This window comes from Octopus bimaculoides, chromosome 1 (assembly GCF_046866305.1).
Source record: "Octopus bimaculoides isolate indiv1 chromosome 1, ASM4686630v1, whole genome shotgun sequence".
NCBI classification, from domain to species: Eukaryota; Metazoa; Mollusca; class Cephalopoda; order Octopoda; family Octopodidae; genus Octopus; species Octopus bimaculoides.
In genome coordinates, this window is record NC_142928.1 from 8,742,062 (window position 1) to 8,766,848 (window position 24,787).

Sequence of the window (24,787 nt, forward strand, 5' to 3'; positions counted from 1 at the left end):
ACGGTCAGACCACCATTTAAAGATGTTTTTGTTAAATATTGTTATTGTTTTTGTTGAATAAAATTTATTGAAAAAAAGCTGCAATAATTATGCACCAACCCAATATTATGTGGTAATGCTTCAACAAATAGAAAAGCACTTGATCAGCTAAGACAGTAATCTTATAATTAAAATAAAAATAGAAGATTTGTGTTTTTTTTTATTATTTTAAGTTTATATATATGTATGTGTATACAGGGTGTGTAAGATATTTGAGGACAGATTTATGTTTATGAAAAACAAATATATAATAACAGATAATAACTTTATTTATCAAAAAATATTATGAGGATAAAAACCTACCTTCTTTTCTATAATGTTATTCAATGAAGCCACCTTCAACTTCAACAATTGCTTCTATATGAGCTCTAAATCATCTACATGCTCAAATCAAGTGGTCCCTGGTTAATTTTGGACATTACTCTTACTATAGCAGCTTTCAAAGAATCTTTGGTATTATGGGCATGTTCATTGACTTCTCTCTCAACAACGCTCCACATGTAATAGTTCAATGGATTGAGATCTGGGAAATTAGGAGGCCAAATGTTAGGGGTTATGTGATCACGAAAATTTTCTGCCATCCATTCCTGTGTTACTAGAGCCATGTGTGATAGTGCAGAGTCTTACTGAAGCACATATGGCCTTCCATTGCATACACTGTCTATCCAGGGCTTAACAATTATTTTTGGGACCTCAATGTAGGCAGCAGAGTTAATTCTAAGGCCTTGTGGAAAGAAGTAAGGAGGCATCACATGTTCTTCATTGTTGACAACCTTTAAAACCATGACAGTTGTAGGAAATTTTGTATGCATAACACTTGGAACTTCAGAAGGGTCTGCACATAACCATCTGTCATTTCTTCTGTTAACTTTTTCATCTTGGTCAAAATTTTTCTGTTTTGAGAAAAACCAAATTAAATCTACTAGATTTTTCAGTTTGTTTAAGAGCTTTATAGATCTGATGTAGTGATTTTCTTTTGCTTTTTCTGGCAAATTGACCTTTCCTCATCATATAAGACTTATATCTGATGTCTTCGTGGATAACATTTCTGACTGTTCCTTCTGACACATGGAGATCTTTTGCAATTGACCTCATGGATTTTCTGGGATTGTAATCAATGGTCTATTGGACTTGGTGGATAAATTCAGGTGCTCTGATGATTTCAGAGCATTTAGAATGCTTTTTATGCTTTGATACTGGTGATACATTTCCATCTTCAATCTCTAACTCCTTACAAACTTTGTAGACGAAAGATCTGGCAACTTTTAAAAATCGAGATATTTCTAAATCGCTATGCTCAGCCATTATAACCACAATAACAGCTTGTCTCTTCATTTCTTGAGTAAGCTGAGGGTCTGCCATTATTATTTTCTGAAACAAAGATTATACAGAATTAGCCAAAAATGCAGCAATGACCAAAAAAGGTATGTCCTAAAATACCTTAAGCACCCTCTATGTATAATTTAGTTATTGCAGTTTACCATTAAAACTGATACAATGTATAATGGTTTATATGTTTCTTTGTTGTAGTTTTATTAAAGTTAGTGGTTAATCCTGTCTAGAAATTGATTGATTGGAATAATGAGGTTATTAAGCTTTTGCTTTTATATTACACTACAGAAGACTGTAGGGATTATCATGTTTGTATGACTTAATAGAGTTGTCACTGTTTAGTTATGTATTTAGGAGTTGGTTGTAATTTACTTATTGGAATTTATTTATCAATACGGTTGTACATAGGGCAAATGTGTTTGAAAGTTGTGGTTTCTTTGGTTTGTTTGCTCCCAAACAACACTTATTTTAGTGCTGTTGACACCACTGGATTGAATGGTACTGCCCAAGGTGTCGAAACCATAATGATACCTGTGGGGCAGCTGATGATGGAGGTATGTTGGATTGTTGGTATGGCTGTTTTTGCCTATGTGGATTAGTATTATTGGATTGTTGGTATGGCTGTGGAATAGTATTACACACACACACACACACACACACACACACACACACACACACACACACACATGTATATACATATAAATCCCAAATTAGGGAATGGAGCAGCTAAAATCCAGGCTACATATGTTTTGTTGCAAGGAAACGTTGATTTTAGCTGCTCCATTCCCTAATTTGGGACTTTTTTTCACATTCACAGCAACCCCAGTTGCAAACCATGAACTATAAGAATAACTTGTTCCACTTTATTGAACTTTGATACGAGGAAAATTTCCTATCTTCTACGTCAATAAACCATTATTGTTCTTGAAAGTTGTTTTTTTTATCCCTTCTACAGACTGCCTGAAGCTTACTAATTTCCTACACCTTGATCCTTGGATCTTACCTTTACATATTATATATATGTATGTATGTATATATATATATATATATATATATATATATATAGATAGATTTAACAAAACTGTCCGATGAATGGGAAACTCTGAGTAACAGCTTTTTGTTATATTTCTGTTGCTTTTAAATAAAGTATATATATATATATATATAAAATATATAGTTTAATTAGAGCTTGTTATTAACAATAACTCACATTAATACAGAAGGAAAGTGTAGTGCTCATTGTGAGCGATATTCGAAATAACATTATTATGGAGGCAACACAGGCGAAGTCTAACAGAACATAAGTGAAATACACATCCAAAACTTATATAAATACATATATTCTCTATAAAATGGAAATAAAATTCCAAAATACACAAATATATATAAATAGACAATATCAATGCAAAGCATAAAATACGATTGAGTTTAAATAAAAACGATTGAATTTAAATAAAAACGATTGAATTTAAATAAAAACGATTGAATTTAAATAAAAGCGATTGAATTTAAATAAAAATGATTGAATTTAAGAAAATATCATTTGTAATTACATTTAAAATTGTACATTATATGCGGAAATTAAAAATTTAACTTAAAAGGATTAAGTATTAAAAACATATTAAAAACCAACGAAAGAAAAGCAAAAAATATATAGACATCACATCTACGGGCTGTTTCAGAGATGTGCCAAGGAATATGACATATTTCATATTACAAATCAAGGCACTCCCCTTATCAGGGTGTTAAGTGCATAAATACGTCTACATACCAGGGTCGGTCCACCATCAGCAGCAATGTAAAATATTATCCTCCAAATAGAGAAGGACTGGGCCGAGGTATCGAGCAGGGTGACCCATATTGCCAAGACCCGGTCTTGGCGGTGGCTATCCCTGAAAGGAAGGGCGGAGGTAGCCAATGTGTTCGTCGCATCGGTCATCACCTACCGCCTAACCGTCATTCCTTGCCCTGATTCGTGGTTGATCAAGCTGGAAAGACAGCTCTTCCACTCTTTGTGGAAGGGCTCGAAACCGCTTGTGAGATGCTCTATTTGCTGCCAACAACCATTAAAGGCTGGGCTAGGGATGCCTTGGCTGTTGATGCACAGACATGCACTGAGGTTGAGGCATCTGTGGCTCCACCTGGATGGTGAACAGGTGTGGTCTCCGCTGGTGAAATGGAATCCTGGTTCTATCAAAGATCGAAGTTGGGCACACGGTTTACGGAGTGTTGCAAGGCTCTCCTGCTATTCCGTCACTTGGGCAGAGGAGGTTTCACCGCATTCTTTTATAGAGGGCTTGTAGAGGCAGAATGTGATGACCCCTTAGGGGAAACCCTAGGGCTCAACGATAATCAGCTGGCCAGTCTATTCGGACGTACATTCGGGCCGAAGACCCTGGACAACTTTCAGAAGTCTCTGGCATGGCAGTGTTACAGAGGAGCCTTACCTGTTCGGGACAAGCTCACAAGGCATGGTGGCTGTGGTCCTTCGACTTAAGGGCATCTCTTCTTTGTTCCTGATTAAAAATAGATTTATCTTTCATCCCAGTTACCCTCTATTGACATTTGAAATGGATAACCAAAAATGTCATGTTTGCATTGTAATGCATTTCTTTTTTTTAAAAAGGAGAAAATGCTGCAAAGACTTGAAAAACTATTTGTGAAGTTTATGGTGATGATGATGCTGTTGGTGGATCAACTGTTTGAAGGGGGTTTGCAAAATTTAAAGCTGGAGAGTTTAGCTTAGAAGTTGACAGTAGAAGACCTTCAAAACTGGATGAAGATGTTTTGAAGGCAAAAATCGAAGAGAACTCAAAATATCACGACTAGAGACCTTGCAAAGGAGCTTGAAGTTTTTAAAAGTACAGCTCATGAACACCCAGTGAAGCAAGGACACCACGTTCAGATGGTGCTTTTTATGTACCACCAGCACAGGAGCCAGTCAGGGGGAGACTGGCATCGACCACGTTCAGATGGTGCTTTTTTTACATGCCACTGGCATGGGGAGCCAGTCAGCCAGCACTGGCATCGGCCACAATTACAATTTCTATTTTGATTTAGATCTTGATTTGGTTTTGATTTCGATTTTCATTTTACTTGACTCAAAAGGTCTTCTCAAGCACGGCATGCCGCCCGATGATTCAAGGGTACTTTTAAATGAGCTGGTTATGCGACACTGGTATAGGCTACGGCTGTGATCTCACTTTATTTGCTGGGTCTTCTCAATCACAGCCTATCTCCAGAGTTCTCGGTCTCTTGTCATTGCCTCTGTGAGGCCCAACATTCAAAGGTCATGCTTCACCACCTCATCCCATGTCTTCCTGGGTCTCCCTCTTCCACAGGTTCCTTCCACTGTTAGGGTGTGACACTTCTTCACACAGCTCTCCTCATCCATACACAGCACATGACCACACCAGTGCAGTTGTCTCTCTTGCACACCACATCTGATGCTTCTTATGTCCAGCATTTCCCTCAGGGCACTTACACTCTGTCATATGTGCTCACTGACATTACACATCCAATGGCTCATACTAGCTTCATTTCTTTCAGTCATTTCTTTCAGTCATGGCCCATGTTTCACTGCCGTGCAGCATGTCTGTTCGCACACATGCATCATACAATCTACCTTTCACTCTGAGTGATAGGACCTTTGTCACCAGTAGAGGTAGGAGCTTTCTGAATTTTGCCCAGGCTATTCTTATTCTAGTGGCAATGCTCTCAGAGCATCCACCCCTGCTACTGACTTGGTCACCTAGGTAACTGAAGCTATCAACTACTTCTAGTTTCTCCCCCTGGCATGTGATGGAATCTGTTTTCTGAGCATCTGCAGTGTTTATTGCCCCTGTGCATCTGCCTCACACAAAAATTATCATCCCAGTTAACCTTCCTTTGATATTGCTGCACTTCTTATGTGTCCATAGCTTACACTGGGTACATCTTATTGATCTTCTACCTATACTTTTTCTACAGATCAAGTAGGACCATCTACCTGAAGGGGTTTGTGATTTGTCTACCTTCCAACTTACTAGGACTTTGGTTTTTGCTACAATTCTAGATCTTGCTTCCACACTTGAAATTTCTAATCTAGTTCTGGGAGTGACTCAGCTATTATAGCAAGGTCATCAGCATAGAGAAGCTCCCAGGGGCATCCTGTCTTGAATTCCTCTGTTATTGCCTGGAGGACTATGATGAATAACATGACATCTATCCAGAATTCTTCACTACAATGAGCTTCTTATATATATATATATATATATATATATATATATATATACAATACGACAAACTTCTTTCAGTTTCCATCTACCAAATTCACTCACAAGTTTTTAGTCAGCCTGTGGCTATAGCTGAAGCTATAGTAGAAGACACCCAAGGTGCCACACAGTGGAACTGAACTTGGAACCATGTAGATGGGGAGCAGACATCTTACCACACAGCCACATATATAAATATTATAAATATACAAGTACATGCTATAAGGTATGTGTGCGTGTGTGTGTAGATATATATATGTTTATATCTTTATTGTATCTGTATGTGTGTCTATAATCACAGAAAAGAGTCACATGTGACATGATGTACATGACGTTATCATTGGTGGATGATTATTTTAATGTAGATAATAATAAAGTGTAAGAATGATGATGATGATGATGATGATGATGATGATGATGACAACAATGATGACGACGACGATGATGACAACAACAATGACAATCATAACAATGATGATGATGATGATCACTCTGATGACAACGACGACGACAATGACGGTGATGACGACGATGATGATGATGATGATGGCGAAGATTATGATGATGATGATGACTTGTTATCAGGCATAAGAAACCACTATATACACAAGTGGATGTTTATATATATATCTGCGTATGTTTGTATATACGTATGCATGTGTGTATATGCATATACGTATACATATGTATGTGTTTATATACACATATGCATATGCACTTGAGCACATATATGTGTGCATGTGTGTATATATGTATGTATATATATATATATATATATATATATAAATGTATATATTTATATATATATGTGTGTGTGTGTGTGTGTTTATGTATATGTATATATGTATTCATATATATTAACATATATATGTGTGTGTGTGTATGTGGGTGTGTGTGTGTGTGTGTGTGCATATATACATATATATGTATGTATGTATATGAATGGGTATGTGTATACTTGTGTGTATGTATATATCTATGTGTCTGTGCTTGTAAGAATATATATAAATGTCTGTGTGTCTGTCGTTGTATGTTTTCTTGGATTTATTTTTCTGAAATTTCTCCCCAATGGAGAAAGAGTCAGTTTCTAACATAGATACAAGATTCCTTCATTGGAATTTACACAGAATCAAACATGTTGGTCTTGTGTGCGCATGTGCATGTATAAATGTTTGTATGTATGTATACAAATACATGCGTAGTTATATATATATATATATATAATACAGATACGTGTGTGTTTGTGTATACATATATATATGTATATATGTTTGTGTGTGCACATATATATATATTAAAATGTGTGTGTGTGTGTGTGTGTGTATATATATATATACATATACATATAACCCAAAGTAGCACAGAATCTGGTGTGTGTAATTCTTTAACATACTCAACCAAAAGTAATGAGTAATTCTTCATTTTAATCTAATTTTTATTATAACTTAAAATAAAAACAGACATTAACATATACATACATACAAATATATGTATATATTTATACATACATATGTGTATGTGTATATATATATATATATATATATATATATATATATATATATATATATATATATATATAAATATATATCATCATCATCATCATCATCATTAAATGTCCATTTTTCCATGCTGGCATGAGTTGTGTGTGTGTGCGTATGTGTATACACACACACACACTCGCACACTCATATATATATATATATATATATATATATATATATATATGCTCCCAGTAGACAGCAGAAAATACTGTCAGACAGTCCAATCTATGTCAGGAGAGAAGCTGGTCCTTAAATGATGATGATGATGATGGTGATGATATGTGTATGCATGTGTATTTGTATGTCTGTGTGCTTGCGCATGTAGATGTATGTATGTGTGTATGTATCTGCAGTTATGTTTTTTGATATGTACTCATGCATTCATGTATGTTTGTGTGTGTGTCTGTAAGTATGCATGCAAATATGCATCTTCTATGTATGCATGTATGCACATATGTGTGTGTGTGTGTATATATATATTATCTAAAATGTATAGTATAGTATTAAGTATCCGTGTTTATATACGCGCGCACACACACACACACACACACACATATGTATGTATATATGTACACACATATATATATACACACACATACATACATACATACATATATATATATATATATATATATATATATATATATATATATATACACACATACATGCATATAAATATATGCATGTATATATATACATATATGTATATATACATACATATATGTATATATATACATACATATATGTATATATATATATATACATACGTATATATGTATATATACATACATATGTGTATATATATATATATACATATATGTATGTACATATATGTATATATATATACATATATATATACATATATGTATGTAGATATATATATGTATATATATATATATATATATATATATATATATATATGTATATATATATATATATATATATATATATATATACATACATATATGCATATATTTATATGTATATATATGTGTGTGTTTGCGTGTGTGTATAGGTATGTATATATATATATATATATATATAGTTTCATTGAATTTATCTTTGAATATGTCTTCCAAAGAGCTTTAATTCAGTAAGTCCTGAAATTAAGCAGCAGCAGCAATCTACCATCAACAAGTACAGAATGATGGCTGTTATGGTGGTGGTGGTGGTGGTGGTGGTAGTGTAGCCGATGGGATAGCAACAGCAGCAGCAGCGGTAATAAGACCTGTAATACTGCTAGTAACAACAGTCAGTAACAACAGCAGCAGCAGCAGCCAAAGTAGTAGCAAGGAATACTTTTAATAGGTTTGAAGAAGAATAAGAAGAAGGCGTGGCTATGCGTTACTGACGTCAGTAACACATGGCCTCACATGTGTCGTTGCATGTGTGCACATTTATTCGTTCTGCACATGCCCAGTTGCAGCAAACGGGGTTTTCTTGCAGAAGGCAGAATAAAAGGATGAAAGAATGAAGAAGAAGAAGAAGAAGAAGAAGAATAAAATGAATATTCGAAACAACAAGAACAACAAGAGAATTAGATACCCACAGCCCACTGTCAGTGCTACCCCTGCTATCATGCTGCACGTGAGCATGCATCTGCACTGATGCGTGTATACCCAACAAAATTTAGGTACAGTCATAGGGGTTAATATGGTGCAGTCGCAGCTCAGTTGCAGCAACTGTTGATGGCTTAAAATCATTGATGACAGAGATTCATAAGTGAACTACAAACACACATGAATGCATACACCGTACATGAACGCATACTTATACACATAGATGCATGCATACAAACATGCATGCATCCACACATATGCATACAAACATGCATATATAAATGCACACAAATTTGCATGCATATTTGACATACATATGTACATCCATGAATACGTAAATATGTGCATACATAAATATATACACACACACATATATATATATATATATACATACAAACATATACACTTCCATAGAAACATACATGGATGCATGCGTACATACAAGCATGCATTTATACATACATGTGAGCATACAGTTGTACATATGTCCATATATACATACATGCATATATACATACATTTATGCATACATACAAACATGCATACATGTATGTATATATACATGCATACGTACATGCATGCATTTACATACATAAATGCATGCCTACCTGCATTCATAATACATATGTGCATATATATAGATATGTATATATACATACATGCATATGCACATGTATACATACATATCTATATATAACAATCCATGTATATATACATGCATGCATACATACATACATACAAAAATACATATACGTAGATATGTGTATGTTTACATATGTGTGTATTTAAGAATATGTATGTATGTTTGTGTGTATGTATATAGACCAACAGACAGACAAATGAAATGATAGATAAGTAGAGAGAGAGGGCTGGAAGGAGAGAGAGGGGAGAGGCAGACAGGCAGACAGACAGACAGGCAGACAGACAGACAGGCAGGCAGGCAGGCAGGCAGGCAGGCAGGCAGAGACATAGATGTAGAGAATTGTTGAAGTGAATGTGGAGAAAGCATGAAAGCCAGAAAGCAATAAGGTGAGACTTTTTGACAGTCTGTGTAAAGAGAAGTGGAGAAAGACAGCAGATGAGAGATGAGATGTGAATGTGCAAGAGAGAGAGAGAGAGAAGAGTGCATTGGTGTAGGTATAGTTGGAATAGCAATGGTGATAGGGGTTGGGTAAAGAAGTAGCCAGAGACCAAGCGGAAGCAATCCGTGGAAGAGGAAGACCAAAGTGGGTAAAAGAGAGGAAGGTTAATGTCGATAGGGTGAAGCTCAGACATAGTCATAGAAGCATAAAAGCTGAAAGTTAGTTTTGGTAAAGACTGGAGGAATGAGAAGCCAGATGAGAGATGACAGTTGGCAAAGAAAGATTGAGAAATAAGAAGTTTCCCAATGTTGTACAAGATGAGGATGAGAGAGATGAGGTGCTCTGGATTGTAACTAGAGAGAATCAAGAGAGATCTTGGGAGAGAAGTGCGGACAGAATGATAACCTCTCACAAATTCTTGGTAACATTAAAAAGAAAGAGATGTAGGAAAAGCTAAGAGAGACAGTTAAATGAAGGGTGCAAGGGAGAAAGTAGATCTTCGTAGGATAAACCTGACAGAGGAACCAGTCATTCAAATTGATGGAAGCATGATACAACATAGGAATATGAAGGCAGGGCAGGAAATATTCTTGGTCCATCAGAAATTACCACTGAGATCCTCTGAGTATCTGGTGAAGATCCTGTGAGTATCATCTGGTATAGGAAGATGTCATACAAAATGACTGACGTTGCTGTATCATCATCATTAACTGTTCGAAGAGTAAAGAAAGGGTAGCAGAGGGAGGAAATTACAGAGATATCAAAATGCTGGACGGGGTTATGAAAGCTTCGTATAACTCAATTGGTTACTGAGATGAGAAGCAGTTTGGTTCTGTGACAAGAAGTGCCACTGGTGCTGTCTTCCTGGTAATATGTCTCCAAGAAGTATTTGTCTCCTGAGACAATGTCACGTTTCTCCTTTCCGGGACTCTGAAAGAAGACAGATGATTGGAAATATGCTGCTTGAGAGAGTTCTCAGTGCACTCCCCGTACTTCTGTGCGTGCGTGATGTTGTTGCACCTGTTGCTGTTGTTGGTGCAGCTGCTGCTGCGACTTCTACCATTTTGGCTGGTACCGTCGGTGGTGTTGTCGCTGCTGGAGTAGGGGCTGCTGCTGTTAGCGTTGCTGCTGGTCATGTTCTCGTCCCTGCACATGCTGCCTGTGGTGCAGTCATTGTTGTTGCTGCTGGAACTGGCGTTGCTGTTGTTGCAAAGGGAGATAATCACCTAGGGTTTTACCCTTAAAAATGAGACTTTCCCCTTCCATATTTTAAAGAAGTCTCAGGCCAGCAGTGTTTGGGGTCTGAAGATATGCTATAAGGCTAAACCCCTTATGAGCAAAAAACTCAGGGTAACCCCATAAAACGACCTATCCCACTATAATATATATATATGTCCTCTCAAAGGATCTTTGTCCTGCAAGTTACTTGGTGACCCTGCTGTCAGTGCAGGAGCCACTTAAAAGCATCCAGTCTACACTGTAAAGGGGTTAGCATTTGCAAGGGTATCCAGCTGTAATGACCTTGCCAAAATTGACCTCTCTTGTACTGATGCCATGTAAAAAACACTTAGTCCACTCTGCAGAGTGGTTGGTGTTAGGAAGGGCATCCAGTCATAAAAACCATACCAATTCAGACACAGAAGTCTGGTGCAGCTCTCCAACCTTGCCAGCTCCTGTTAAACTGTCAAACCCATACCAGCATGGAAAACAGATATTAGATGATAATGATGATGATGATGATGTTCCCTCACTAAGCCCTACTACCTATTTAACCAGTTATTGTCTCCTCCAGATCTGAATTTGTAATTTAGGTTCTAATAATTAATGCCAAAAAAGTCAATATTTTAAAATTAATTTGAAACAAAAATTTAATTTTGTCAGGTTTTGCACCCAACTAGAATAAAGACAAAGTCAGAAAATGATTTTAAAATGTCAAGAATGAAGGCTAAATAAGAATTATTTCATCACCATTAACTGCATCTGAAATGATTGTAAACTGAACCACTGCAAGAAAACTAGAGTGAAGCCCTTGTTGAGTGAGATTGAACATGACAGGGATGATTACTTGGAGTTTAATAAAATATCAAACCATGTAATTGTAAGAGATGCCATGTAGTTGGAAATGGTTAGATTTGGTTCAAAGTATTTTTAAAATCATAAATTTTGGTAAAAGCATGTGGAGACATTTGTCACTCAAAAATCGTTTATTCTTCAAATAAGAAAACAGCTTTCTGCTTTTGTTGTTTTCTATTTTCATGAAATGTCAATTGGTTTCCACTGAACAAGAAAATGGACTCAATCAGCGGAAAGCACCAGAAAAGCTTGACGCCCATGAAAAGGAAGGAAAAAAAAAATAATGCATCTTCCAGGGAAGGAAACATTTCAAGAAAGCAGAAGAACCACTGGCATAGAACACCAAACTAAAATTGCATCAGAAAATCAAAAGCGGTGAACTATTCTTCACATAGAACAATTTTTATATAAAATTTTTAGCAACTAAAATCCTTGTATTGTTTAATGACAAGGAATTTGTATAAGAGAAAACCAATTTTGGAAATGGTTTGGCATTATAAAACTGTTGCAAACTTTGATCCTGTCATGAATGAACATCACAGTCTTGTGTCAAAGAATCCTGGAAGAATATCAGATTTATTTTCATGAGTCAAGAATATATTCAACTTATGGTTTCAACTATTCAGCAGAAATTACTAAACAGTAATTCATAAGACCAAACATTTAGGTCTTGTATTTGATTCTATTCCAAATTAAGCACATTGAAAACAAATGGTCAAAACAGTTCATCATCATCGTTTAACGTCCGCCTTCCAAGCTAGTATGGGTTGGACGATCTGACTGAGGACTAGCGAACCAGATGGCTACACCAGGCTCCAATCTGATCTGGCAGAGTTATATAATTATCAATTTACAAAAAGAAAAAAAAGGATGTATAAGAGTTGAAATTTATTTAAATATAACAAAATGATACAGGAAAGGTTATGGAAGTAATTTTGGAACAACTTGTAAAATACAAATTGCTATTATAAAATTGTTGATTCCAGTGCTAGGACAACACTGCAGTTATGGTGGATTATAAAAATGGTGTTCAGCGGAAGATTAATGAAGAAAGAATTGTGATGCTATTTTCGTCAACTGAGATAATCATACTGCCAATTGTAAGATGTTGCACAGTTGTAAGATGTATTGATGGTTATTCATCATCATCATCATCATCATCACCACCATTTGGTGCTTGTTTTCCATGCAGGCATCGGTTGGATGGTTTGACAGGAGTTGGCAAGCTGGAGGGCTGCACCAGGGGCAAATTGTCTGTTTTAGCATGGTTTCTATGATTAGATGCTCTTCCTAATGCCAACCACTATAGAGTGTATTGGATGCTTTTTACATGGCACCAGCATTCGTGAGCTTGCAAGATGAGAACCTTTCAGCTGAGAGAGGGAGTTGAACTGAGAGATGAGAATATGATTGAGGGACAGAGGTAGGCTTCTTATTATTGAGGAGATCCTTGGCTTCCTCAACAGAGCAACTGTCTTGGTAAAATCCAGTTGTTTTAAACCTAATGAAGTTCCAGAATAGAGACTCAAAAGGTATTTCATGTTCAGATATCATTGGTGCAGGCATGGCTGTGTGGTAAGAATTTTGCTTCCCAACCACATGGTTCCAGGTTCAGTCCCACTGTGTGGAACCTTGGGCAAGTGTCTTTTACTATAGGCTCAGGCTGACCAAAACTTTGTGAGTTGATTTGGAAGACAGAAACTGAAAGTGGCCTATTGTCTATACATAAATATATAGTGAGAATTTACAAAGAAACAAAAGATTAAGACGGGTGTGTAAACAACAAACAGATATATTAGTTTAATGTTCAGGAAGTGAGAAAGTCTTTTACGTTTCGAGCCTATGCTCTTCGACAGAAAGGAACACAGAAATAAAGAGAGAGAGAAAATAGAAAAAGGTTTCATGGCTAGCAATCTGTCATGGTGAATGCCGGACAGAGGTGGTCAGAGAGGAGAGCTAGGAAGAAGGGGAGATAATAAAGTAGTAGTGATCCCAAAATGAAGGTGCACGTGCATGTGTGTGTGCGTGTGGAAGGGGGCTGGTGACCTTGACGTGTGCGTGTGTGCAAGTGTAGACGTGTGGATGATGGTGTAGGTGCTGGGAAGTGATCAGTGCTAATGTGTGTGGGGTGGTGTAATGTGGTATGGTGGTGTGTGATGTGGTGGTGCTGTGGTGTGGGGGAGGCAAGAGTAGGGGCCTGTGCGTGCATGTGTTTGTGTGTGCACACATGATTTTGTCTGTGTTTTTGTGTTTGTTTGTCCTCCTCCACTGCATGGCAACTGGTGTTTGTATGTTTATGTCCCCATACCTAAGTGGCTCAGCAAAAGTAACCAGTGGAATAAGTAGCAGGCCTTAAAAAAATAAGTTCTGGGGTTGATTGTTCAACTAAACTTCTTCAAGGCAGTGCCCCAGCATGGTCGCAGTCTAATGATGGAAACAGGTAACAGAAAAAAGATAAAAGATAGACTTCCATAAAATCAAAGTCTATTTCATTGATAAACCCACAATACTTCTTGTACAAGAGATGAAGCTGTGGGGCACATTGGCACAGCTGTTTTGGTGCCACATATTTGGCATCGCTCATTTGATGCTGCCTTCTTTGACATCAGACATTTTGTCCCTGGAACATTTTCACACAGTGAAAATTTTGCTTTTATTCTAATTAACAAGCACGTTGTAATCACAATTACTAAACTACTTGACTATCAAACTTCATTAAACTTTCTGCTTCAATGATTACGATGGCTGGTGAAATATTGATAAATCATGGAAAAAAACAATTTTTACAAAGTTGATTTCTGTATATCTTTGATGAAATAGGAACAAGAGTGAATTTAAATGTTGGTGCAGTGAGTAGAAGAATTGAGGAGTGTGAGGGAGAGAGAAAGAGAAAAGAGAGAGAGAAGCGTGAAGATGTAAGACCCTGATTACTGCAAACATCTCTCTCTCTCTCTCTCTCTCTCTCTCTCTCTCTCTCTCTCTCTCTCTCTCTCTCTCTCTCTCTCTCTCTCTCTTTATCTATCTATCCATCTGTCTATATGTGTATCTGAATACACCCATTACACTCTCGGAGTGGTTGGCATTAGGAAGGGTATCCAGCCATAGAAACCATGCCAAATCAGACTGGAGTTTGGTGCAGCCCCTCAGCTTCCCAACTCTGGTTAAACCATCCAACCCATGCCAGCATGGACAACGGACATTAAATGATGATGATGATATATTAATAACAAAGTCTGGAAAATTTGAAATATTTTTAATTCCATGTTACATGATTCATTACAATATAGGAAACATCTTATGGATAGAAACATTATTAATGATAATAATAATAATAATAATAATAATAATAATAATAATGATGATGATGATGATGATGATGATGATGATGATGATGATGATGATGATGATGATGATGATGATAAGAAGAAGAAGAAGAAGAAGAAGAAGAAGGCAGTGAGCTGGCAGAGTCATTAGCACGCCGGGTGAAATGCTTAACAGTATTTCATCTGCCACTATGTTCTGAGTTCAAATTCTGCCAAGGTCAACTTTGCCTTTCATCATTTTGAGGTCGATGAAATAAGTACCAGTTAAGTACTGGGGTCGATGTAATCAACTATTCCCATCCCCCAAATTTCAGGCCTTGTGCTTATAATAGAAAGGATTATTAATAATGATAATAATGGTTTCAAATTTCAGCACAATCATTTTCTCTGATTGGATTTACTGGATTGCAACTTCAAAGGGGTCTCTACGTATTAATTTACTATGTCGTATATAATTGGGTCCACTAAAGGAGTTTTTTGCAATTACCATACGATTATATAAATCTATATAGTGTACGTTAAATATACATATATATATATATATATATATATATATATATATATATATATATATATATATATATTATCATCATCATCATCGTCATCATTATCATTTTTTATATCTGTTTTTCCATGCTGTCATGGTCTGGTGAGGTCAGATATGAATCAGACAACAATTTCACAACCCAAATCAGTTTTTATTTAGAGTTCCCTTCCACCTCCTAAAGTTAGAAGCACAACATCTCACTCACACATCTCAGTTTCAGCACAGTTTCCATAGCTGGATACCCTTCCTATCACCAATCTCTTTACAGAACATATTGGTTTTCAGCACCCGACCTAGAGAGGTTGTCAAGGCCTCAGATACAATAAAAACAATTCTCTCTGCCCTACAGTGTCTCTATTGAATGAATTTTTAACAATAATTATCAACTTTAGTAGAATATAATGTTCATCTCCTTTACAGTAGCACATCTCTTTCTTCTTAACTCTCCCCTCTCTCTCTCTAGGTAACTGTTTCTGCCCTCATTCTTATTAACTCTCACTCTCTTTCTCCTGCTCTCTTTTCCTTCCTCTCCCTCCCTCTCTCTCTCCCTCTCTCTGGCTGGGTAACCCTGTATCTCCTCTACAGCAAGACATCTGTTTCTGCCTTTCTGTCTATCACGCTTCAACCTTTCATTATCAGACGCAATGCCCTTCCCCTCTCAAAGGTTCCTTGTCTTGCAAAGTCACTTGGTGACCCTACTAGTGTAGGTGCCACTTAAAACGCACCCAGTCCACACTGTAAAGTGGTTGGCATCTGGAAGGGCATCCAGCTGTAAAAACCTTGCCAAAACAGACACAGAAGCATGGTGCAGACTCCCATCTGACCAGCTCCTATAAAACCATCCAACCCATGCCAGCATGGAAAGAGGACATTAAACGATGATGATTCCAAGGAAGCTAACTTTGCAGTTTGTTTTCCCTCCTGGTTGCAGTTATTTCACTTCATTTGGCAACAAATGGGTAAAAACAGAATATTTTACAACTACCACTCCACCTTTTCTCTAAAATCGTTACAGCTAATCATTGATGGCTCGTCAAGGCATACCATTAGAACTAATCACTCGTTAATGGATTCCACATATTTTAACCAGGCAAATATTTGATGTCTGACAATCTATTTCTCTTGTGTATGGAATAAATATAAATGAATTTCTAGCATAAATACAAGGCAATTGTCTGACCTTTCATGATGACCTTTCACGATTGTGATGTTGTCTATCAAGTAGTCAGTTCTATTGACTTCTGGCAATGGGGATTTGTGATGATCATGCCTTTCCAAAGAATAACAATAAGGTTAATGAAACAGCAACATTACAGAGACTGTTGAAATAATTAATTGTTCCATCTATTGTAAATTACAAATCTGTATTCTTAACCTTTTCATTACCACATTCCTGTTGGAATGTAATGTCTTTGTTTCAATTAATTTTTAAAATTTAGAAAAATTTTATAAATTCAATTTGTCATTATTTGGTTGGTGTTTGGAACAAAACATGGAATTTTGATGAAGGTTTTAATTTAGATCACTTCCTCACATGAGGATTGTATCATAAAACCAGGAACTGTCTCAGGTAAGTTGGTATCAAAACGGATTAAAGCAGTGAAATAATTTGGATTTTATTTATATTTTTAAAAAATAATTAAAAGATAAACAAAAATAATTTGGTTTTACCAAAAGTTTTGATTAATTATTGAAGATCAAGGTAAAATGGAAAACGGAGGTGAGAGAAATCTGTCATAGAAATTCCAAAACAGATGTAGCAGCATAGCAGACCAAATGTTATGGCAACTTTCTACAATAATTCTTTGACCTAGTCAAACATTCTGTCAAACCATCATCTTTAACCTCATCAAACATTTCATCAAACACTCGTCATTGACCCAGTCAAATATTCCGTCAATGTATTGTCTTTCACCTAAGCTATTGCTCCTCTGTAACTCATTTTTTATGCTTTTGCTGAATGTAGAGGAAGGGGGCCATGCCCATGGCTTTGTAGGCCCTTCAAGACTGGTCGACTTGATGCCATTTATGTTCTACAGTAGTCAGCTACTCTGAGAAGTCATGAGGAGGGAAAAGATTATGGAGGGAAGAAGTTCTGAGGAGAAAGGACTGTTCATTAGGGTTAGTGTGGGGCAGGGGGTGTAAGAGTGATGAGAAGTGGAGAGATGAAAATGAGTAAGAATTGCAAGAATTGTGGAGGTACAAGAGCAGCCAGCCTTGAAGAACAGAAGCAACAGAAATGGTTGAGAATGAAGACAGCAAAGATGGAGGAGTGAATGATTGCCAATCATTTGAATATTCCATCTCTAGATGCAGTCCAAGATGGCTGTGGAGGGTGTGTAATATTAGCTCTGTCTCAGATGTAGGAGAAATATTCCATTGTGACCCTCTCTTGTGCCTTATAGTGTGTCAGCAGTTCTAAAGAGGAAAACCAGGTTTTGAGATGCACTCCTTGTTATGTTAAGGATCTGCCTTCAGCAGGAGAGATCTTAATGGTAATGAATCACAGTATTTGGAAGGACCCTGGGGGATGTTCATGATTAATGGAGGAATGCAACAAAGGTGTTTTCTAGATATGAATAGAGTTTTTTTTTTCCCCTGTTCTGTTACAAATGAGGAGATCAGCAGAATCTCCCAAGATCTCCATTTATTAAGTTTGGTGTGTAGCATCCACGATACATGTGAATGATACATGTTTGGGAAAAGTCAGAGGGGAATGAAAAATGATATCATCTGCTAAAAGAATGTTTTTGGATGTAGCAACAACCAGGTCATTGATGTAAGGAATGGGGTTGGTGGGGGATGGGGGACACTAGAGTTGATTGAGAGCAAGGAAAAAAGAAATCAATGAACATATGCCACGACGCTGTAATCTGATAGGAAGATATTGATCGAAGAGATGAGAGGTCAGCGGAAGTTGTTGATGGGAGATTCTCACACCAGACATAGTGAAAGGTTTTACTGATGTCTGGGGTAACAACATTGCTTTTACTGAACTTCTGTAGACCCAGAACTTACCAGAGAGAGAGAGAGAGAGAGAGAGAGAGAAAGACATAACAGAGTAGTTGTCTTCAGTGGATCCAGTTCTGAGGAATCCATACTAATGGTCACTAAAGTGAAGAGAGAAAGAGAAATTCAAAGTGTTGGAGAATGTTATTATTAATGCCAGTGCTGGTGACATGTAAAAAGTATCCAGTCCACTCTTATAGAGTCCAGTCCACTCTATAAGGTGATTTGTCTGAGAAAGGACATTGAGCCATAAGAACCATGCCAAAACAGACAGTGGAGCATGATGCACACACACACACTCACACTCACTCACACTCATACACACTCACATACACACATACACACACTCTCTCTCTTACACACACACACACTCACACTCACTCACACGCACACTCACACGCACATACGCACTCACATACACACACTCTCTCTCTTACACACACACACTCACACACACACTCACACACTTACTCATACATTCACTGACACACACACACTCACACTCACTCACACGCACTCACACACTCACATACACACATACACACACTCTCTCTCTTACACACCCACACACTCACACTCACTCACATGCACATACACACTCACATACACACATACACACACTCTCTCTCTTACACACACACACTCACACACACTCACACACACGTATATCTACCCCTTCACTGTTATCCTTTGTTGAAATGTTTGATAAACAGAAACCAACAAAGCTGAAACTGAATTTCAAAACACAATTCTGTGACTTCCAAGTTTCTGTGATGCTACGCATGAGCCATTCTCAAAGGCTCAAAGACACACCAAACTCAGCCGACCGTGACATTTCATTGACATTTCCAAGTTTTAACTCCAGAATTAAATTCTCTTCTTGGATTTTCGATATTCAAATTGAAATCTCTAAATGGAGAAATGTTTAATATGGAAATTTCAATGATTCCATATGTTATCACCATCATCATCATCATCATCAGTACCAACACCACTGCAACCCCCCACCCCACTATCATCATCACCACCAACACCATGAATACCATCACCTCCACAACTACAATCACTACCACCACCACCACCACTACTACAACCCCCACCTCCACCACCAATATTACTACCATTATCATCACTACAACTACAACCACAATCACTTTCACCACCACCACCACCAACACCACCACCACCACCACCACCAACAACAACACCACCACCACCACCGCCACCACCACCATCATCATCACCACCAACACCATGAATACCATCACTTCCACAACTACAATCACCACCACCACCACCACCACTACTACAACCCCCCACCTCCACCACCAATATTATTACCATTATCACCACTACAACTACAACCACCATCACCTTCGCCACCACCGCCGCCACCACCACCACCACCACCGCCACCACCACCACCGCCACCGCCACCACCACCACCACCGCCACCACCACCACCACCACAACCCCCACCACCACCACCACCACCACCACCACCACAACCCCCACCACCACCCCACCACCACAACCACCACCACCACTCTCTAATGTTATGCAACTCTGACCTTTCACCATTCTTCAGTAAAGCAGGTTGAAATGTCAACAAGCGTTAAGTCTTATAATTGTCTTACAACAGACTAATTTCCAAACTGGTTCCATGCACACAATTGGTTCCATCACAGACAACTATTTCCAAGTAGGAATGTCTTTTAGACTCGTCTTTCACATCTTCTCATTCGACTTTCGATTACCAAACTCAGCACCACAGCTTACAGTTTTATATTCCTGCAAAAATAGATGCATTCTACCTGTTATTACAGCATCTCTTGTCGTTATTGTTGTAGTTGATATTGTTGTTCATGATGTTCCTGTCATTGCTTTGTTGTTGTTGTTGTGGTGGTGTAAATAACAGTAGAGGTGTGTGTGTGCATGTGTGCATCTGCAAGAGAGAGAGAGAGAGAAAGAGAGGGAGATGGATAGAAATTGAATGTATATTTGGAGGAAAGAGTGACATAAACAATGACTTCTTTCCCTGACTAGTAAGCTGGATGTGACCAATGTCCAGCCTGAATAACTTCAGGATGTTGGTTATAGGTGGGGGACATGACTATGGTCAAATTGAGATAAAATTCCATTGAGATTTGAGCACTATGTCCTGTATGACAGAAACACACATCATTAGTCTATGACATGTTATACCAAAAATGTCACTAGACTATGACATATTATGTAAGTCTTAGCATTAGTATATGACGTATCATACTTTTGTCTATGATATTTCATAACATGGTGGTTCTCAATCTGACTAACACCAGCAGTTCTCCACCCAAATATTAGTATTTTTCTTACCCACCTCTCTTTATTACTGGCAAAACAAACAAAATTTGCTTTTGTTTAATATTTCTTTTCTTTGTTATAATGGTGGACAAGATCAAAATATTGGTTTCAAATTTTGGCACAAGGCCATCAAATTTTTTTGTGGGTTGGGTGGGTGGGGATAAGTCAATTACATCAACCCCAGTACTCAACTGGTACTTATTTTGTTGACCCCAAAATCATGAAGGGCAAAGTTGACCTCAGTGGAATTTGAACTCAGAACATAAAGACTGATGAAATGCCATGAATGCTAACACTTCTGCCATCTCACTACTGCTCAGCATCTTGCACACGCAGTGGGATTGAACCCAGAACCATGCAGTTGGGAAGCACAGTCAAACCTGTGCCATTGCTTGCAAAAATTTCAAAACAGAAAACAAAGAGGATTCCTGTGAAATCTTCAAGAATTTCTGGGGTTGTTTGGAATTCAAAAATTTTTACCAATTATTTAGAGAAATAGCTTTGAAATTTCTTTTGTTGTTGTTGCTGTTGCTTTTTAAGTTTATTCAAAGGAAGGATGTCAGCATATTTGACCCTTTTTTATGGGCTTTTTGAGACTAGTGGAAAGCAGGACAGCAACCTTGACATACTTCAGAGCCTTAGACTGGTGAGAGGGATAGTAGCCCCCACCCCGTCACCACCCCACAAGAATGACACTACATTCAATCTCTTTCTCATATCCTGATCCCACCCTGAAAATGGTGGAAGGAAGAAACTTATCCTCAAATTAGAATCTAATGCAGTGATTCTCAGCCATTTTCCACCCCTGGACCCCTTTGATTCCTGTTTTACTTGGGTGGACCCTCATAACCATTCTATGTTTGAAAAATTCGATTTTGTTTTTTTAATTAAATATCATCAGAAATTGTTTTAAAGAAATTCTTAAAACATTTTGTGCATAGAAGTAGAAGCAGGTCATTGCGGGTAAATTTTAAGAACTGAATCTTGTATGGAGCCCCAATGATCCTATGAGGCCCCAACGACCCGATGGATCCCCAACGATCCAATGGGGCCCCAACGATCCTATGGAGCCCCAATGATCCTATGGATCCCCAACGATCCTATGGGGCCCCAACGGTCCTATGGAGCCCTAACGATCCTATGGGGCCCCAACGATCCTATGGACCTCCAAGAGCCATATGAACCCCACTTGAGAACCAGTGAGTTAAACCGAAACTTTACCACGATATTTAGAACAGATCAGGGCTGCATTAAATGGACAGAAAACTACCTTGTGGTGTTAAATGGACAATGGATCACTGAAAACAGAAACAGCCTCTTTGATGGACTTGCACAGTTTTTCTGTCTATCAAATTTCCCTTCCCCAAAGATTGAGTTGAGTAAAGCCTGTGGTTGACGACCAAGAACCCAATGTGTTGCACTGCAGGATTGAAAACCAACCTCTACATATTTGTTAAATGAATTGCTTAAACCTCACAACTAAGGCCTATAATCAATAATCTAAAAGAAAATCAATGTTTGTTGTTTATGTTGGTCAATCTTGATCCAACTGAATTCTGATTAAATAGACATTCCATTCATGAACATCCAGGCTGGGAAATCTATGTTAACCTTGTTATCCAAAATGTGCTTTTTTTAAAATTCAGGTCAGTTGACTGATACAGACACTCCTGTTAATTAACTGCTGATTAAGGTGGGGGTCTAATGAAGTAATTAATTTACATACTTCAAATGAGTGTTAATGTATCAAGGCAGGATATCATGATATGACAATTAATGTGCAAGATAGCACATTTTAAGTTTGGCCTTGCTCTTAGTCAGGCTTTTTAATTCTTGAAGACAACAACAACAACAACATATATTTAGAAAGGAAGGTGAAATACATGTATGTGTGTGTGTAAGAATGTGTGTATATGTGTTAATATATACATAGGCACTGAACTGGTAGAATCATTAACATGCCAGGCAAAAACGCTTAGTGGCATTTCACCTGTCTGTATGTTCTGAGTTCAAATTCCAGTGAGGTTGACTTCACCTTTCATCGTTTTGGAGTTGATAAAATAAGTACCATTTGAGAACTGGAGGGTCAATGGAATCGATTTAACCCCATCCTCCAAATTTGCTGCCCTGTACCAAATCTGAAACCAATATATAAATATATATATATATATATATATATATATAATAATATTAGGGACAAAATCCAAAATTACACGTAAAAACTCAATTAAAACAATTTATAAAAAATTAAAATTAAATTGAGCTTTATAGATAAAATATATATAAAATATATAGTTTTAGGGAAAATAACCAAGTTTCAAGAACTTATCGATGAAAATCCACTATCACATATAGAAAAATTAATAATTAAAAGCACAATAAAACTATATATATATATGATCTTTTCTCCCGCCATGCCTCTGTCTACCCCTCCATCCTCTCTCTCTCTTTCGTAGTTTTTCCTTAAGGTCTTCAGGTTCTGGCTATATATAAATGAGAAACCCATTCTAAATTATCTCGCTGACATACTACGACGAAATCTCCAAGATGCAGATAAGATAGAGATTTTTGATTTATTTACGGCCTCAAACATCTCATAATACCTTCGCGCTTTAGTTTGCCCTCTATTATTTATCTTGTTTCTCTCCATGAAAATCAATTGAATTCAGTTGTTGTCTTAAATTCATGCTTATTCATTTTCTAAGCTTCCTAAATTCATGCTATGTTATATTCTAATCACCTAGAATTCATTGCTCTTTTAAAAATTACGATTTATGCATTGTTGTCTCTCAAATATTTAAAATCTACAATTAAGAGCCCTATCTACTCGCTGGCGGTAACCCGCCCTCCCACCCCCTCCACCGGAAGTTCCTTCCTCTGTCATCCTGTCAACCTCGGCTGTCTCCCGGAACCCATCTAGTAGCCTTGGCCATCCTCTCCCCTACCTTTGGGTAGCGCATTAAGTTTGAGAAATGTTTGCAGGTTGTAGGTACTGTTTTGCTTATGAATTCTTCCAATTGCAAGTTTTCTTTTCAGGTACACGACACTGTTTTTCCCCTTCCCAGGCTACAGGCCCACACCCCCAACACCCATACTGTTAGGATTGGCACTCTCAACGTCGGCACGCTGAAAGGTAGATCTGGTGAAATTGTTGAGATGCTTGAACGGAGACGCGTAGATATGTGCTGCATCCAGGAAGTAAGATGGAGAGGAGGTTCTGCGAGGTTCCTCACAGGCAAAGAACACAGGTACAAGATTTTCTGGGCAGGGAACACTGACGGGGTCGGGGGCGTAGGAATACTTCTAGCGGAGAAATGGGTGGATAAGGTAATCGAGGTCGTTAGAGTAAGTGACAGAGTACTTAAGATCAGACTAGTGCTTCATCATAGATTAGCTACTGTCATCTCAGCCTATGCACCTCAACCGGGGCTACCAGATGGTCTGAAAGACCAATTCTATGACACCCTCTTGCAAACTACCTCGTCGACGAGTGACAGGGACCTTCTCTTTGTGGCTGGAGACTTCAACGGTCATGTCGGACGTCGTGCTGGAGGCTTCCATGGCATACATGGAGGCTATGGCTTCGGTTCCCGCAACGAGGAGGGAACCAGACTGCTGGAGTTCTGTGATGCAACCAATCTTATGGTCTGCAATACCAACTTCAGGAAACCTGCCAGTCACCTAGT

The 24,787-nt window shown here is 37.7% G+C and overlaps 1 long non-coding RNA gene across 1 annotated transcript in view; it reads right to left on the reverse strand.

Moving 5' to 3' along the window:
• Window positions 1-290: 290 nt before the first annotated feature.
• The window catches only part of LOC149137449 (uncharacterized), a 56,006-nt gene continuing 31,509 nt past the window's right edge, over window positions 291-24,787 (reverse strand). Inside the window, exon 2 of the long non-coding RNA XR_016240913.1 lies at window positions 291-1,410. This is a non-coding gene — a long non-coding RNA (uncharacterized LOC149137449). The remainder of the gene's footprint in view (window positions 1,411-24,787) is intronic.